Source organism: Triticum urartu, chromosome 1A, assembly GCF_056163025.1.
Source record: "Triticum urartu cultivar PI428250 chromosome 1A, HENAU_Tu73, whole genome shotgun sequence".
In the NCBI taxonomy this organism is placed as follows: domain Eukaryota; kingdom Viridiplantae; phylum Streptophyta; class Magnoliopsida; order Poales; family Poaceae; genus Triticum; species Triticum urartu.
This window is the reverse complement of record NC_141873.1, coordinates 468,321,838-468,337,834: the sequence shown is the minus strand read 5'-3', so window position 1 is coordinate 468,337,834 and position 15,997 is coordinate 468,321,838. Positions and strand designations below refer to the sequence as shown.

The following is a 15,997-nucleotide window of genomic DNA, read 5'->3' as shown; positions in this document are numbered from 1 at the left end:
ATACCAATTGTCACACCCCGGGAGGGGTTAGGGCGGATTCGAACGGGAGGATCTCAGATCTCACGAGGAAGAAAGGGGAAAGTAGGAACCAAACTAGGGTTTTGTATTGATATAAGATATATGTTTGAGTAATGAAATGGTTCTCAAAATAAGCAATGCATTACAAGACGAGCAAGTTTTATAGCTTAGCTGGCACGCGGTGACAGCAACAGTGCCGTAAACGAAACGCTACAGGAAACGGCTAAAACGGTACAGTGAGACGGCGAGCAACTTGAGCCGTCCGATCATCGGTTCGGTGGCAAATCCTGGCCGGTCGTTAACTGAAGAAGGGAGACACTAGTTAAGAAGATGCAGGCCTGAGAGCATCTCCAACAGGTGCTGAACGCGTCGCGTGCAAAAAACATCTTTGTCGCACGTCCATCGCCTGGTTTGGCACGGCGCGCAGTGCTGGCTCCAGCAGCGGTGCTAAAATGCAGCGCACGCGCCGCTCCGGCAGCGCACAAAAATGCAGCGCGCGCGACTCTCGCACAAACAACATATGCATTCCAAAACAGAAGCAAAAAGATCAAACACAAACAAAAATAAATCAAAATAAATAGTTCAATTTCGTTATTACAACTCAAACAAACAGTTTATCGTTCAATACAACAAATAGTGCAATAAACATAACAAATAGTTCAACAATACAATATCGAACGCACAAATCATGATGCTCTTTGTCGTCCATTCCATGCCCACCACTCCTCAATGAGATCCTTCTGAAGATCATTATGCGTTGCGGGACGTCGAATGGCATGATAGGAGGCAACAAAACGGGCCACCCTTTCAGCCCTCCGTCGCACTCGAACGGGATGTCCCAAGAGCTCATACTAAGAGTAGTCTACATACACTTGCACAATTCCGATTGCGAAGCGCTTGACACACATGATGGCTTGGCTCTCACCCATAGCCAAGTGATCATCAACTAGATCAGCCGGTATACCGTATGCCAACATACGCAAAGAGGCCGTCTCCTTCTGAAAAGTGCTATGCCTGAGCTCTCCGGCGGCATTCCTCCTTTGCTGAAAAAAGCGGTCATGGCTCGCTAGTTTCTCTGCAATGCGCCTGAATAACTCGGTGCTCATCCTAAACCGGCGAAGAAAATACGACTCGGGGTATGTGGGATTCTCCGCAAAATAATGCCTGATCAATCTGTTGTGGGCATCGATCCTATCCCTCCAAATTTTCTGCCGACCCATAACCGAACCACCGTGCTTTGGTTTTTTTATTGATATGCATAGCTAGGATCATTGCAAGATCCTCCTCCTCTTCCATATCAAATTCTTCTTCGGAAGAATCATACGACGAACTCATATACAATGTTCAATACTATGCTATAAAAACTATAAGCAACATGCACAAAATTCATGGCTTTTGAGCAATACATACCTTCTAGGCGTTTTTTCGAACACCTTGTGGGTGCTGTTCATCGGAGGACGGACGCGCGCGAGGGGCGGCGGGACTAGAGGGGGGGCGGAGAAGCCGCCGCGGGGCGGGGATAGGCCCGGGAAGCGCCGGAACGGTCGCCGGGTGGCGCGGTCGGCGGCGGCGGCGCGGCTGGAGGGGGGTGGGAGTTGCGAGCGAGCGCGCGAGAGTCCAGCGCGCGGGAGCGGGCACAGCAAATAAGCAGCGCGCAATTGAGTTTCGGCCCACACGCTGAACTATATATGCCGCGCGCGCTGTTTTTGCGCGCTCGCTGGAGCAACTATACCGGTTGCACGCGCGCTAAAATGGGCAATTTTGCGGTGCGGCGCTAGTTTGGCGCGGCTGTTGGAGATGCTCTGACAGTCCATGACATATGGGTCTAAGAAAGTACAGTGCCCAAATTTCAGCATGGAAACCTTCTCGTCAAGGTCGCCTTTCCATATGTGGGCACGAGGAGCGGTGAAAACCCTAGCCAATCCTCTCTCGTCCCCGCGCCTCCATTCTCCGCCCTCCACGCTATCCTCCCGCGCCTCCCTCATAGCCCCCCCGCCGCCTCCACCACCTCCTCCTCTCTCTGCTTGCCTCCTCTCTCGCTCAAGAAGGCGGACCGAGCGGCGGTGGCATATTGTCCGTAGATGGAGAAGGCGGACACGAGCGGCGGCACCATGTCACACCCCAACGGTGGATCTGATAGCGAGAGGAAGGGGATCGGGGGTGAGAGGGGAGAATGAGAGTAGGTGAGGAAAACGTGAGGGGAGGAGTCGACGGCAAGGAATGATTCAATTGGTTTTTCGATACCCTCATTGTCCAAACACAGGCATACAAGTAAGCAGCGCTAGCTGGCCACACACACATGCCTACTCCTGACTCTTGGGCCCGGCTCGGTCCGCTGACCAGGTCATGCCATTGCGGGTTGAGACTCTAAACCTGCACTCTTTCATCCGCTGTTGATCGATCAGCAGGCGTGACATTTGCCCCCGCTCGAGCAGCGGCATCTTCTTCCTCCCAGAGCTGCGCGTTGGGGTAGCATTGTCGTAGGACGGCGTAGTCTTCCCAAGTTGCTGCAGAGGGCGACATGGAGCTCCATTGTACTTGCACCTGCACCATGGGAGCGTTCCCCTTCTTCATCATGCGGCGGTCCAGGATGGCCACCGGATCACGGTCGTCAGAGGTGAGGTCTGGAACCTTGGGCAGCTCGAAGAAGACCGGAGTGTAGTCGGGGACGAACGGTTTGAGCTAGGAGACGTGGAAGACCGGATGGATGCGGCTGTCCGGGGGAAATTCCAGGCGAACAGCCAGGTTTCCCACGCGCTCCAAAACGGTGAACGGCCCGAAGAACTTGAACGCCAGTTTCTTGCAGGGGCGATTGGCGATGGAGGATTGCGCGTATGGCTGTAGCTTGAGGAGAACTTGCTCGCCCACATCAAAGGCACGCTCTGCGCGATGATGATCGGCCTGCTTCTTGAAACGAGCTTGGGCACGCTCCAGCTGGGCACGAAGCCGGCGCATCGGCGGGCATGGTGAAGCTCGCCTCCGGAAGGCCTCCCAGATTTGGTTCCCGCCCGTATAGAGCCTTGAAGGTGGAACCATTGAGCGAGGCGTGGTGGGAGGAATTGTACCAGAATTCCGTCGAGGAGAGCCACCGGCGCCATTGCTTGGGCGTGTCGTGGACGGCGCATCGAAGGTACATTTCGAGGCACTGATTCACGCGCTCCGTCTGGCCGTCGGTTTGGGGGTGGTACGCCGTGGAGTACAGCAGCTTGGTGCCCGCTGCGGTGAGAATCTCGCGCCACATTGCGCTGGTGAACACCTTGTCGCGGTCGGAGATGATGGTGTGCGGCACACCATGGAGCTTGATGATATTGTCCCAAAAGGCGCGCGCGACTTGGACCGCAGTGAAGGGGTGTCGGAGAGGGACGAAGTGCGCATGCTTGGTGAGACGATCAAAGACCACCATGATCGTGTCGTAGCCGTCAGACTTGGGCAGCCCTTCGACAAAATCCATGGTGATGTCGTGCCATGGTTGTTGCGGAATTGGAAGTGGGTGCAGCTTGCCCGCTGGATGGGTTTGCTCGTGCTTGGCATGCTGGCATATGCCGCATTGTTTGACGAAGTCCTCGACCACGCGCTTCAACCCCGTCCAGGCGAAGAGCTTGCGGACGCCCTGGTAAGTGGCGGTGGCTCCCGAGTGCCCTCCCACAGCACTGTGGTGGAGCGCGGCGATCAGCTTGGTTTGAAGCGCGGTGTTGGCGCTGATCCAGAGCCGCCCGCGCTGGCGGATCACCCCTTGCTGCAGAGTGCGGCCTTGTTTGTCGGTGTCGCAGAGAGCCAACTTGGCGAGCAGTTCTTGGGCGTCCACATCCGTCTCGTACGAGTTGGCCACTTCCTAGAGCCACTGGGGCTGGCACACGGAGAGCGCGTCGAGGGCCAGTAAGTGCCCCACTCGAGAGAGCGCGTTGGTCGCGCCGTTGTCCGTGCCCTTCTTGTAGCGGAACATGAACTGCAGTCCCACCATCTTGGACATCACCTTGCGCTGCAGATCCGTGACGAGCTGTTGATCGCCCAAGGAACACAGGCTCTTGTGATCGGTGACGATCTCGAACGGTGCACGCTGGAGGTATGGGCGCCACTTATCGATGGCCATCATCACCGCGAGAAATTCCTTCTCGTACGCCGAGAGCTTCTGATTCCGCACGCCCAGCGCCTTGCTCAGGTACGCGACGGGGTGGCCGTCCTACATCAGTACGGCGCCCACGCCGGTGTCGCACGCGTCGGTCTCGATGGCAAACGGACGCTTGAAGTCAGGAAGCGCCAGCACGGGCGTGCTCACCATCGCCTTCTTCAGCAGCTCGAACGCGGTTTGCGCCTTGTCGTCCCAGAGAAATCCTTTCTTGGTGAGGAGGCGTGTCAGCGGCTTCGCAATAATGCCATAGTGTGGCACGAACTTGCGGTAGTAGCCTGTGAGGCCGAGGAAGCCGCGGAGCTCGGTGGGCGTCATGGGCACCGGCCACGCACTCATGGCGCTGGTCTTGCTGGCATCAGTGGCGACACCGTTCTTGGAGATGACGTGCCCGAGATACTCGATCTCCTACTGCGCGAACGAACACTTGGAGGCCTTGGCGTAGAGCTGGTGCGTCCGAAGCAGGTCGAGGACCGTGCACAAGTGTTCTTCGTGTTCCTGCAAATCGATACTGAAGACCAGAATGTCATCGAGGAAGATAATGATGAACTTGCGGACATGGCGACCGAAAATTGAGTTCATGAGGCACTGGAAGGTTGCCGGCGCGTTGCAAAGGCCGAACGGCATCACTCTGAAGTGGTAGTGGCCGTGGTGCGTTTTGAAAGCCGTCTTTTCTTCATCCTCTTCCCTCATGCGTATCTGATGGTAGCCCGCTCGCAAGTCGATCTTGGAGAAGTAAGCTGCTCCACCCAGTTCATCGAGTAACTCGTCCACTACTGGCAATGGGAACTTGTTCTTGACAGTGGTTGTGTTCAATCGCCTGAAATCCACACAGAAGCGCCACGAGCCGTCCTTCTTCTTGACTAACAACACTGGTGCTGCATATGGACTCAGGCTATGGGCAATGACACCCGATTGCAGCATCTCCTAAACCTGCTTTTCGATCTCATCTTTCTGTGCTGGCGAGTAGCGGTAGGGCCTGGTGTTGATAGGTGTTGTTCCCGGCTCCAGATTGATTGCGTGATCATACTGTCGTTTGGGAGGCAGTACCTTAGGTTCAGCAAACACGTCTACATATTCAGACAGAAGTTTCTGAATTTGGGGAGGTGGAGGTGCAAGTTCAGGTTTGTCAGTCCATTCGACTATGACCAGTGCTACGGTCCAAATGTCGTTAGCTATCTCCATGCGATGCAGTTCATAAGCATCAAGTTCGGCGATGGGGGGTAAATCTGAAGTTCTTACGCCTTGTAGATGCACTTGTTTGCCCTCTGTTTCAAATGCGATTGTTTTCTCCTGCCAGTGACAGTTCATGGGGCTGTGAGCTGCCAGCCAGTCGATGCCCAGAACACCATCGTAGGTGCTGAGGGGCAACACGCGGAGATCGGTGTGGAAGGTGTGGCCAGGCACTTGCCATTCCAAACCTCTCTATTGGAAATATGCCCTAGAGGCAATAATAAAAGTATTATTATTATATTTCTTTGATCATGATAATTGTCTTTATTCATGCTATAACTGTATTATCCGGAAATCGTAATACACGTGTGAATACATAGACCATAATATGTCCCTAGTAAGCCTCTAGTTCACTAGCTCGTTGATCAACAGATAGTCATGGTTTCCGGGCTATGGACATTGGATGTCATTGATAACGGGATCACATCATTATGAGAATGATGTGATGGACAAGACCTAATCCTAAGCATAGCACAAGATCGTGTAGTTCGTTTGCTAGAGCTTTTTCCAATGTCAAGTATCTTTTCCTTTGACCATGAGATTGTGTAACTCCCGGATACCGTAAGAGTGCTTTGGGTGTATCAAACGTCACAACGTAACTGGGTGACTATAAAGGTGCACTACAGGTATTTCCCAAGGTGTCTGTTGGGTTGACACGGATCGAGACTGGGATTTGTCACTCCATATAACGGAGACGTATCACTGGGCCCACTCGGTAATGCATCATCATTATGAGCTCAAGGTGACCAAGTGGTTGATCACGGGATCATGCATTACGGTACGAGTAAAGTGACTTGCCAGTAACGAGACTGAACAAGGTATTGGGATACCAACGATCGAGTCTCGGGCAAGTAACATACCGATTGACAAAGGGAATTGTATACGGGGTTGATTAAATCCTCGACATCGTGGTTCATCCGATGAGATCATCGTGGAGCATGTGGGAGCCAACATGGGTATCCAGATCCCGCTGTTGGTTATTGACCGGAGAGTCGTCCCGGTCATGTCTGCATGTCTCCCGAACCCGTAGGGTCTACACACTTAAGGTTCGGTGACGCTAGGGTTATGAAGATATGTATATGCAGTAACCCGAATGTTGTTCGGAATCCCGGATGAGATCCCGGACGTCACGAGGAGTTCCGGAATGGTCCGGAGGTAAAGAATTATATATAGGAAGTGCAGTATCGGCCATCGGGACAAGTTTCGGGGTTATCGGTATTGTACCGGGACCACCGGAAGGGTCCCGGGGGTCCACCGGGTGGGGCCACCTGTCCCGGGGGGCCACATGGGCTGTAGGGGGTGCGCCTTGGCCTGCATGGGCCAAGGGCACCAGCCCCAAAAGCCCATGCGCCTAGGTTTCCACAAAAGGGAAGAGTCCCAATGGTGGAAGGCACCTCTAGATGCCTTGGGGGGAGGGAAACCTCCCCTTGGCCGCCGCACCTAGGAGATTGGATCTCCTAGGATGGCGCACCCCCCCCCTTGGCCCTCCTATATATAGTTGAGGAGAGGGAGGACTTCATACCTCAGCCTTTGGTGCTTCCCTCTCCCCTGTTACATCTCTCCCTCGTAGTACACGGCGAAGCCCTGCTACTGTGACGCCCTGCATCCACCACCACGCCGTCGTGCTGCTGGATCTTCATCAACCTCTCCCCCCCCTTGCTGGATCAATAAAGGAGGAGACGTCATCCGTTCCGTACGTGTGTTGAACGCGGAGGCACCGTCCGTTCGGTGCTAGGATCTCCGGTGATTTGATTCACGTCGTGTTCGACTACATCATCCCCGTTCTTTGAACGCTTCCGCTCGCGATCTACAAAGGTATGTAGATGCATCCGATCACTCATTGCTAGATGAACTCCTAGATGGATCTTGGTGAAACGAGTAGGAAATTTTTTGTTTTCTGCAACGTTCCCCAACAGTGGCATCATGAGCTAGGTCTATGCGTAGTTCTCTTGCACGAGTAGAACACAATTTGTTGTGGGCGTTGATGTTGTCAACTTTCTTGCCGCTACTAGTCTTATCTTGCTTCAACGGAATTGTGGGATGAAGCGGCCCGGACCAACCTTACACGTATGCTTACGTGAGACCGGTTCCACCGACAAACATGCACAAGTTGCATAAGGTGGCTGGCGGGTGTCTGTCTCTCCTACTTTAGTTGGAGCAGATTCGATGAACAGGGTCCTTATGAAGGGTAAATAGAAGTTGACAAATCACGTTGTGGCTTTCACGTAGGTAAGAAAACGTTCTTGTTAGAACCCTACTTCAGCCACGTAAAACCTGCAACAACAATTAGAGGACGTCTAACTTGTTTTTGCAGCAAGTGCTTTGTGATATGATATGGCCAAAGTTGTGATGAATGATGAATGATCGATATGTGATGTATGAGATGTTCATGCTATTATACAAGGAATCACAACTTACATGTCGATGAGTATGACGGTGACAGGATGATCATGGAGCCCCAAGATGGAGATCAAAGGAGCTATGTGATATTGGCCATATCATGTCACTATTATTATTTGATTGCATGTGATGTTTATCATGTTTTGCATCTTGTTTACTTAGAACGACGGTAGTAAATAAGATGATCCCTTACAACAATTTCAAGAAGTTTTCTCCCCTAACTGTGCACCGTTGCTACAGTTCGTCGTTTCGAAGCACCACGTGTTAATTGGGTGTGATAGATCCTTACGTTCACATACAACGGGTGTAAGACAGTTTTACACATGCAAAAACACTTAGGGTTAACTTGACGAGCCTAGCATGTACAGACATGGCCTCGGAACACAGAGACCGAAAGGTCGAACACGAGTCGTATGGAAGATACGATCAACATGAAGATGTTCACCGACGATGACTAGTCCGTCTCACGTGTTAATCGGACACGGCCTAGTCGACTCGGATCGTGTAACACTTAGATGACTAGAGGGATGTCTAATCTGAGTGGGAGTTCATTAATAATTTGATTAGATGAACTTAATTATCATGAACTTAGTCTAAAATCTTTACAATATGTCTTGTAGATCAAATGGCCAACGTTGTATTCAATTTCAACGCGTTCCTAGAGAAAACCAAGCTGAAAGACGATGGCAGCAACTATACGGACTGGGTCCGGAACCTGAGGATCATCCTCATAGCTGCCAAGAAAGATTATGTCCTACAAGCACCGCTAGGTGATCCACCCGTCCCACAGAACCAAGACGCTATGAACGCTTGGCAGACACGTACTGATGACTACTCCCTCGTTCAGTGCGGCATGCTTTACAGCTTAGAGCCGGGGCTCCAAAAGCGTTTTGAGAGACATGGAGCATATGAGATGTTCGAAGAGCTAAAAATGGTTTTTCAAGCTCATGCCCGGATCGAGAGATATGAAGTCTCCGATAAGTTCTTCAGCTGTAATATGGAGGAAAATAGTTCTGTCAGTGAGCACATACTCACTATGTCTGGGTTACATAACCGCTTGACTCAGCTGGGAGTTAATCTCCCGGATGACGTGGTCATTGACAGAATCCTCCAGTCGCTTCCACCAAGCTACAAGAGCTTTGTGATGAACTTCAATATGCAGGGGATGGTAAAGACCATTCCTGAAGTATTTGCTATGCTGAAATCAGCAGAGGTAGAAGTCAAGAAGGAACATCAAGTGTTGATGATGAATAAAACCACTAAGTTCAAGAAGGGCAAGGGTAAAAAGAACTTCAAGAAGGACGGCAAGGAAGTTGCTGCGCCCGGCAAGCAAGATGTCGGGAAGAAGTCAAAGAATGGACCCAAGCCTGAGACAGAGTGCTTTTATTGCAAAGGGAAGGGTCACTGGAAGCGGAACTGCCCCAAATACTTAGCGGACAAGAAGGCCGGCAACACCAAAGGTATATTTGATATACATGTAATTGATGTGTACCTTACCAGTACTCGTAGTAACTCCTGGGTATTTGATACCGGTGCCGTTGCTCATATTTGCAACTCACAGCAGGAGCTGCGGAATAAACAGAAACTGGCGAAGGACGAGGTGACGATGCGCGTCGGGAATGGTTCCAAGGTCGATGTGATCGCCGTCAGCACGCTGCCTCTACATTTACCTACGGGATTAGTTATAAACCTCAATAATTGTTATTTAGTGCCATGTTTGAGCATGAACATTGTATCAGGATCTCGTTTAATACGAGATGGCTACTCATTTAAATCCGAGAATAATGGTTGTTCTATTTATATGAGAGATATGTTTTATGGTCATGCTCCGATAGTCAATGGTTTATTCTTAATGAATCTCGAGCGTATTACTACACATGTTCATAGTGTGAGTACCAAAAGATGTAAGGTTGATAATGATAGTCCCACATACTTGTGGCACTACCGCCTTGGTCACATAGGTGTCAAACGCATGAAGAAGCTCCATGCAGATGGACTTTTAGAGTCTCTTGATTATGAATCATTTGACACGTGCGAACCATGCCTCATGGGAAAAATGACCAAGACTCCGTTCTCAGGAACAATGGAGCGAGCAACCAACTTATTGGAAATCATACATACTGATGTGTGCGGTCCAATGAGTGTTGAGGCTCGCGGTGGCTATCGTTATGTTCTCACCCTCACTGATGACTTGAGTAGATATGGGTATGTCTACTTAATGAAACACAAGTCTGAAACCTTTGAAAAGTTCAAGGAATTTCAGAGTGAGGTTGAAAATCAACGTGACAGGAAAATCAAGTTTCTACGATCAGATCGTGGAGGAGAATACTTGAGTCACGAATTTGGCACACACTTAAGAAAATGTGGAATAGTTTCACAACTCACGCCGCCTGGAACACCTTAGCGTAACGGTGTGTCCGAACGTCGTAATCGCACTCTATTAGATATGGTGCGATCTATGATGTCTCTTACCGATTTACCGCTATCTTTTTGGGGCTATGCTTTAGAGACTGCCGCATTCACTTTAAATAGGGCTCCGTCGAAATCCGTTGAGACGACACCGTATGAATTATGGTTTGGGAAGAAACCTAAGCTGTCGTTTCTAAAAGTTTGGGGATGCGATGCTTATGTCAAGAAACTTCAACCTGAAAAGCTCGAACCCAAGTCGGAAAAATGCGTCTTCATAGGATACCCTAAAGAAACTGCTGGGTATACCTTCTACCTCAGATCCGAAGGCAAGATCTTTGTTGCCAGGAATGGATACTTTCTAGAGAAAGAGTTTCTCTCGAAAGAAGTAAGTGGGAGGAAAGTAGAACTTGATGAAGTATTGCCTCTTGAACCGGTAAATGGCGCAACTCAAGAAAATGTTCCTGAGGTGCCTGCACCGACTAGAGAGGAAGTTATTCATGATGATCAAGATACTTCTGATCAAGCTCCTACTGAAATTCGAAGGTCCACAAGGACACGTTCCGCACCAGAGTGGTACGGCAACCCTGTCTTGGAAATCATGTTGTTAGACAACGGTGAACCTTCGAACTATGAAGAAGCGATGGCGGGCCCGGATTCCAACAAATGGCTAGAAGCCATGAAATCCAAGATAGGATCCATGTATTAAAACGAAGTATGGACTTTGACTGACTTGCCCGTTGAACGGCGAGCCATAGAAAATAAATGGATCTTTAAGAAGAAGACAGACGCGGATGGTAATGTGACCATCTATAAAGCTAGGCTTGTCGCTAAGGGTTATCGACAAGTTCAAGGGGTTGACTACGATGAGACTTTCTCACCGGTGGCGAAGCTGAAGTCCGTCCGAATCATGTTAGCAATTGCCGCATTCTACGACTATGAAATATGGCAAATGGACGTCAAAACGGCATTCCTTAATGGTTTCCTTAAGGAAGAATTGTATATGATGCAGCCGGAAGGTTTTGTCGATCCTAAGAATGCTAACAAGGTGTGCAAGCTCCAACGCTCGATTTATGGGCTGGTGCAAGCATCTCGGAGTTGGAACATTCGCTTTGATGAGATGATCAAAGCGTTTGGGTTTACGCAGACTTATGGAGAAGCCTGCATTTACAAGAAAGTGAGTGGGAGGTCTGTAGCATTTCTCATACTATATGTAGATGACATACTTTTGATGGGAAATGATGTAGAACTCTTGGACAGCATCAAGGCCTACTTGAATAAGAGTTTTTCAATGAAGGACCTTGGAGAAGCTGCTTATATACTAGGCATCAAGATCTATAGAGATAGATCAAGACGCCTCATAGGTCTTTCACAAAGCACATACCTTGATAAGATTTTGAAGAAGTTCAAAATGGATCAGTCCAAGAAAGGGTTTTTGCCTGTTTTGCAAGGTGTGAGATTGAGCTCGGCTCAATGCCCGACCACGGCAGAAGATATAGAAGAGATGAGTGTCATCCCCTATGCCTCAGCCATAGGTTCTATTATGTATGCCATGCTGTGTACCAGACCTGATGTAAACCTTGCCGTAAGTTCGGTAGGAAGGTACCAAAGTAATCCCGGCAAGGAACACTGGACAGCGGTCAAGAATATCCTGAAGTACCTGAAAAGGACTAAGGAAATGTTTCTCGTTTATGGAGGTGACGAAGAGCTCGTCGTAAAGGGTTACGTCGACGCTAGCTTCGACACAGATCTGGATGACTCTAAGTCACAAACCGGATACGTGTATATGTTGAATGGTGGAGCAGTGAGCTGGTGTAGCTGCAAACAGAGCGTCGTGGCGGGATCTACATGTGAAGCGGAGTACATGGCAGCCTCGGAGGCAGCACATGAAGCAATATGGGTGAAGGAGTTCATCACCGACCTAGGAGTCATACCCAATGCGTCGGGGCCAATCAAACTCTTTTGTGACAACACTGGAGCTATTGCACTTGCCAAGGAGCCCAGGTTTCACAAGAAGACAAGGCACATCAAGCGTCGCTTCAACTCCATTCGTGAAAATGTTCAAGATGGAGACATAGAGATTTGTAAAGTACATACGGACCTGAATATAGCAGATCCGTTGACTAAACCTCTCCCTAGGGCAAAACATGATCAACACCAGAATTCCATGGGTGTTCGATTCATCACAATGTAACTAGATTATTGACTCTAGTGCAAGTGGGAGACTGTTGGAAATATGCCCTAGAGGCAATAATAAAAGTATTATTATTATATTTCTTTGATCATGATAATTGTCTTTATTCATGCTATAACTGTATTATCCGGAAATCGTAATACACGTGTGAATACATAGACCATAATATGTCCCTAGTAAGCCTCTAGTTGACTAGCTCGTTGATCAACATATAGTCATGGTTTCCGGGCTATGGACATTGGATGTCATTGATAACGGGATCACATCATTAGGAGAATGATGTGATGGACAAGACCTAATCCTAAGCATAGCACAAGATCGTGTAGTTCGTTTGCTAGAGCTTTTTCCAATGTCAAGTATCTTTTCCTTTAACCATGAGATCGTGTAACTCCCGGATACCGTAAGAGTGCTTTGGGTGTATCAAACGTCACAACGTAACTGGGTGACTATAAAGGTGCACTACAGGTATTTCCGAAAGTGTCTGTTGGGTTGACACGGATCGAGACTGGGATTTGTCACTCCATATAACGGAGAGGTATCACTGGGCCCACTCGGTAATGCATCATCATTATGAGCTCAAGGTGACCAAGTGGTTGATCACGGGATCATGCATTACGGTACGAGTAAAGTGACTTGCCAGTAACGAGACTGAACAAGGTATTGGGATACCAACAATCGAGTCTCGGGCAAGTAACATACCGATTGACAAAGGGAATTGTATACGGGGTTGATTAAATTCTCGACATCGTGGTTCATCCGATGAGATCATCGTGGAGCATGTGGGAGCCAACATGGGTATCCAGATCCCGCTGTTGGTTATTGACCGGAGAGTCGTCCCGGTCATGTCTGCATGTCTCCCAAACCCGTAGGGTCTACACACTTAAGGTTCGGTGACGCTAGGGTTATGAAGATATGTATATGCAGTAACCCGAATGTTGTTCGGAGTCCTGGATGAGATCCCGGACGTCACGAGGAGTTCCGGAATGGTCCGGAGGTAAAGAATTATATATAGGAAGTGCAGTATCGGCCATCGGGACAAGTTTCGGGGTTATCGGTATTGTACCAGGACCACCGGAAGGGTCCCGGGGGTCCACCGGGTGGGGCCACCTGTCCCGGGGGGCCACATGGGCTGTAGGGGGTGCGCCTTGGCCTGCATGGGCCAAGGGCACCAGCCCCAAAAGCCCATGCGCCTAGGTTTCCACAAAAGGGAAGAGTCCCAATGGTGGAAGGCACCTCTAGGTGCCTTGGGGGGGAGGGAAACCTCCCCTTGGCCGCCGCACCTAGGAGATTGGATCTCCTAGGCTGGCGCACCCCCCCCCCCCTTGGCCCTCCTATATATAGTTGAGGAGAGGGAGGACTTCATACCTCAGCCTTTGGTGCTTCCCTCTCCCCTGTTACATCTCTCCCTCGTAGTACACGGCGAAGCCCTGCTACTGTGACGCCCTGCATCCACCACCACGCCGTCGTGCTGCTGGATCTTCATCCACCTCCCCCCCCTTGCTGGATCAAGAAAGGAGGAGACGTCATCCGTTCCGTACGTGTGTTGAACGCGGAGGCACCGTCCGTTCGGTGCTAGGATCTCCGGTGATTTGATTCACGCCGTGTTCGACTACATCATCCCCGTTCTTTGAACGCTTCCGCTCGCGATCTACAAAGGTATGTAGATGCATCCGATCACTCGTTGCTAGATGAACTCCTAGATGGACCTTGGTGAAACGAGTAGGAAATTTTTTGTTTTCTGCAACGTTCCCCAACACTCTCACTATTTGATTGCATTGCAGTCTCTGCCCGTTGGCGACGCGAACTGAAACTGGTGATAGTTTCTCTGTCTGAATGTCCAGTCGCGCGAGAAATGTTTCACTGATGAAACTGTGTGTACTTTCTGAATCCACCAACAGCAGCATGATCTGATCGCCCACCTGTGCTCGCAAACGAATCGTGGAGGGTGTTTCCTCGCTTGACAGCGCTTGTTGTGAGAGTGAGCAGCACTCTGGCTCTTGATCTGCAGGAGCATCCAGTAATTGCAGAGCATGGACGGTGTCGTCAGACAAGATTTCTCCGAAGTCGCCAAGCTCGATCATCAGAATCTGGCCTGTACGTTTGCACTGATGCTCCCTCGAGTATTTGTCCCCGCAGCGAAAACAGAGACCGTTCGCTCTGCGGAACTCTCTTAGTTGTCGTTCCCGTGCATATTCGTCGGCCCCTTGCCGTGGTACGGCTGCAGCGCGAGCTGGAGCAATAACTGCTGGCGGTGCAAGTGGTGGTGGTGGGCGTCCTACTGGTGTGACACGCGAGCGCGAGGTGCGCTGTTTCTCTAGTTCTTCCTCCTGAATGCGAGCGAACACCGCAGCGTGAGTGATGCTGGTTGGTGCTTGCAAGCGCACTCCTAGGCGCAGCTCGTCCTTGAGACCGATCAGGAACTGAGATATGAAGAATTTGGAGCTCAGAGTTGGGTCCAGGGCCAGCAAATGGTACATCGCTGTCTCAAATTGCTGGCGATATTCCTGAACACTGCCGGTCTGACGTAACTGAACAAAGTGGTGCATCTGAACCTCGAACTCTTCTGGACCGAATTCTTCTTGCACCGCAGCTCTGAAGGCTTGCCACAAAACCCCTGGGTGTGTCTGTCGATAGGTTTGGAGCCACATCGCGGCCAGGCCGTCCATGTACAACGCCGTGGTGGTGACCCAGCTATGTTGTGGCATCCGGTACAACTCGAAGTAGGTGGTGCAGCGGTCCAGCCAGATGCGCGGGGCGTCGCCGTCGAACCGCGGAAAATCGTGCTTGGGCGGCTTGATGTAGTGGTCGCCGTGGCGATCTGGCTCCGAGGGCGACGGTGACCGCGCGGGTAGTAGTGGTGGTCCGTGGTTGACGAGGCGGGCGAACGGAAGCTGGGCCGCGCCATCCGTGTAGAGGGGTAGCAGCGGAGGACGCGTTGGTGGTGGCGGGGGTGGTGGACGGAGCGCAGAGGAGTCCCCCGTGTTCGTGACGCCCGATGGGGATGCCCCTCCGAAGACGGTCACCGCCGGGTTGACTGTGGGCGCCGCCTTGCGCGCCTTATCCACATCGGCTTGCGTGAGGTCGATTTGCTTGGATAGGTGCTTGATCTCGGCGGAGACCTGGTCGTTGTAGGCGACCTGCGCCTGGTGGCGCTCGTCGGCGGTCTTCTGGCTTGCGTCGAGGCGGCGAATGACGGACTCGAGCAAGCTCTGCAACTTGTCCGTGGTCTCCGACCTGGCGTCGAGCACGCAGCGGATCTGGGCCGAGGGCTTGGATGGCGTTGCCGTGATTCCGTGCTAGATCCGATCGAACCCCGGGCAGGATTTTGTGCGAGTTCGCCGGAGCGACGCGCACCTAACCCTGTGGATGTTACCGATCGATCTCGAGCAAACAGTGGTGGGGAAGAAAAATTTTGGGCTCTGAATACCAGATTGTCACACCCCAGCGGTGGATCTGATAGCGAGAGGAAGGGGATCAGGGGTGAGATGGGAGAACGAGAGTAGGTGAGGAAAGCATGAGGGGAGGAGTCGACAACAAGGAATGATTCAATTGGTTTTTCGATACCCTCATCGTCCAAACACAGACATACAAGTAAGCAGCGCCAGCTGGCCACACACACG

The 15,997-nt window shown here is 50.9% G+C and overlaps 1 pseudogene; it reads right to left on the bottom strand.

The window, feature by feature from the left end:
• Positions 1-2,385: 2,385 nt before the first annotated feature.
• Positions 2,386-15,947, bottom strand: LOC147991739 (uncharacterized; annotated as a pseudogene).
• Positions 15,948-15,997: the final 50 nt, after the last annotated feature.